The 3,390-nt window shown below is 39.4% G+C and overlaps 1 pseudogene; it reads left to right on the forward strand.

Moving 5' to 3' along the window:
- Positions 1–2,880: 2,880 nt before the first annotated feature.
- Positions 2,881–3,115, forward strand: LOC123789610 (cytochrome c oxidase subunit 7B2, mitochondrial-like; annotated as a pseudogene).
- Positions 3,116–3,390: the final 275 nt, after the last annotated feature.

The raw sequence follows: 3,390 nt of genomic DNA on the forward strand, positions 1-3,390 counted from the left end.
TTTTAAGATTTTATTTTTACGTAATCTCTATACCCAAGACAGGGCTCAAACTCACAACCCTGAGTTCAAGAGTCACACACTCTACCAACTGAGCCAGCCAGGTGCCTCTGCATCAGTGTTTCTTAACCTTTTTGGGGAACTGTTGTGGAAACTTGGTAAAAGCTTTGGACTCTTTCCCTAGAAAAAATGCACGTACACAAATAGAAATTTTGCATAGAATTTTGAGGTGTTTACTGACACACCAATATTCTTCCAGAGGCACCCTTAGAGTTCAAGCTGGGACCTGTTGAAAACCCTGCTGCTTCTACATTTTCATATAATGGCAAAGAATCTGAGTGTAGCAAGACCATTTCTCTACATGTCACGTCTCTAATTTGTTCATTATGCTGGTCTCCACGCTAGGAAAATGATCTTGGTGCTATTTTCTTGTTCATTCTTGGTGAATATATATTAACTACGTCTTTTTACTCTAGTTTAGTTCTCACTGATCCAAACTTAGCAGAAGTGATACTGTGACTCATCCAAAGTAATGCATTATTCACAAGTCATAGAGGCTCAGTTTACATGACATTTGAAGCAATGTAAACCCTAATTGTATTTTAATTACTATTAATAGTAAATTGTGTGCATATCTCAGCATATATGACCCTAGAAGAGACAGATGAAGTTTGTCAAAAAATGGAAGACATTTCACATGTATGACAGGATGGTGAATGGGAATTTTCTGGTTGTCCCATAATTAGTGACTAGATCCCAAAGCTGAAAATGAGGAAGTACTAAACTCCCACTTTCTAAAGAGATAACGCCCAAATGGACATCAGAATCCTCTCTGCAGAACTTGCTAAGGGATCAGACCTAGCCCCAGAGGGCTCCAGAGTAGTGAGTAGCACAGTACTGCCTTGACTCAGCCTGCTTCAGACCCAGATCTAGCCAGGCGGCTGGTGAACCAGGAGCAAGTCGGTCTCTCCACCTCTCAGTCCCTCAGGAAAATGGGAATAGTAGTAACCATGAAAGTAGTCCTTAAACAGTTCTACTTAGCACGTAGTCAATGCTCAGTGGTGCTTATATCTACCATTTAGTAAGTACTCAATGTTTTCTATGCTTTAGGGTCCTCCTTTTTAAATATTTCATATGGCTATTGTGAAGATTAAGGGCCAATATGGATGTAAATAAATATAAAAGTACCTGGCCCCTGGTAAGTAGGCAATAAATGCATTATTTTGTCCATAGTTCATACAACCATTGCCCCGTCTCTGTGTGTGTGTGTGTGTGTGTGTGTGTGTGTGTGTGTGTGTGTGTAAACTGAGAAGTAGGAGAGACGCAGTTGAAGGCATGGTTGTGGTGAGCCCTGCGGAAAGGGAAGCGTGTTCTCTGTAATTCCATACAGGAAAAAATCGTTCCTCCACCTGCAAAACAAAGTGAGAGGGAGGCTTCATTAGAATCACTCAGAGAGGAAGGCTCCCTAGCAGGGCCAGGGGCTCCATTTCTGTATTGAGTGCTGGTTCAGCAAAAGCCTTGCTGACACGCCGTGTTGCCGGTGTTCTCCCCCACTCCATTCAGTGTCTGAGCATCCTTTACGTGTCGCCTGCACTGATACTCCAGCTTTCCCTAACTCTCAAACCACATAAGTTCTCTTAAATAGGCGTGCAGTGCTTTTCTTTATAAAACTTACCAAAGCTGACACTTCGATGTTTATTTGGGGTCTATTTGTTTAATGATTATCTAGCCTAATAAGACATAAGGTTCATTAAGACAACGACTGTATTTTCATATTTCTAGTGTCTAGCTCAGTGACTTGCTCATAGTTAAGTATTCGAATTTGGGGTAAATAAATGATACAAATTGGACGATAGAATAATCAGTGTTCAGATGTTGGAAAGGTTCCCATGATCCAAAAGAAACACAGTGCTAGATCAGTTTAACTACGAAAGAAAAAGATTAATTCTGGTTAAATCATCATAGGAGGTTTATCATATATGTGTAGGATTAGAATGAGAATTTGAAGAAAGGTAGATGGCAATAAACAAATTGAAAGAGATCTAAGAAAAGGTATCTGTGCTAAATATACTGGATTGTGAATAAGTGAATTTAGGAAAGAAGAAAGCAGATTTTTGGAAAAATAAAAGATACATCTGTAATTGTCAGGAATTCGTCATAATACATCCCTTTCAACACGATGCTGATTATTTGGATAATTTCCCATAAAGAGTGGTTAGGTATTGACATTTTTAAGCTGAGAAGGACATGAGATGTGTATCAGACAAGGTTTAGTATAGAAAACCAAAACTAGTTTCGGTATTTTGAGTAGAAAGTAACTTAACAGAGGATTAGGTAATTTTAACATTGCTGGAAGAGTTGGAGAAGTGAGCTCCATACTGGGCCTCCAGAGCTGGCTGTAAAATGTTCCTCAAAACCCAAGAAGCTAGAAAATAGACACGAAAACTCTGCAGAAAAGTTTTAAAAATGGTGCAGAAAAAAATTCACATCAGTACAACCGATTATCAACGGAAACAAAACAGGTCAAATATATAAAATGTCTCCGTGTTTTTCCTGCTTTTCAAATATCACATCATTACATATAATTGACAAAACCTAGTAAGTATCAAGAAACCCAGCAGTGGAGTTTCCAGGTTGGTGAACACATTGATGTACTAGGAGGAAGGGGTGCACCCAAGACGGTGTGGAAGCTCTTCCACCCCCATACCTTATACCATCCCTCTCTTCCATTTGGCTTTTCCTGAAATGTATCCTTTATAATAAACTGATAATACAAGATGAATCTAGAAGTTTCTGAGCAGAGCATTTGAGTTCCTACCAGGATTTCTTGCAGTGAAATACACCAGCAGCTGCAATCAAATGCAGTCCTATCACACCTTCGTGATGTTTCCCTTGGCCAGGAATATACTAAGGATCTCAAGAATAGAAGCATTGAACAAATTATGGTAAGACAGAGCCACATAAAATACTGGATTTTCTCGATAAATAAGGTAACACTGTGCCAGCCAGCAGAACCACTTTCTGTGTTGTGCGGATATTTAGGGTCACACAGATTGGACTAGAATGGAACCTGTCCTCTGTTGGTGGAGTCACCACAAAGGAGTGAAAACATCAGTAACCATTACAGTTGCTGTAATGCAGAATTTTTTCAAAACCAACTTGTCATCTAAGCAACTCTTACTATACTCATGACAGAATAATTGAAGAGGTAGAGTACATTTGAAACCTTAAAAAGAAAAAACTAACATCAAAGAAACCTAAGAAATGTAGTCTTGGTTTATCTCCATCTCTGTCTCCCCACACCATACTATGTCTCGCCATACTGTGGGGAGGAAGACAAGAAGTTGGCTAGGGCCAACCCACAACACCTCACAAGGAAGTATTTTTTGTTTG

This window comes from Ursus americanus, chromosome 3 (assembly GCF_024610735.1).
Source record: "Ursus americanus isolate L20-20 chromosome 3, mUrsAme1.1.p, whole genome shotgun sequence".
NCBI lineage: Eukaryota > Metazoa > Chordata > Mammalia > Carnivora > Ursidae > Ursus > Ursus americanus.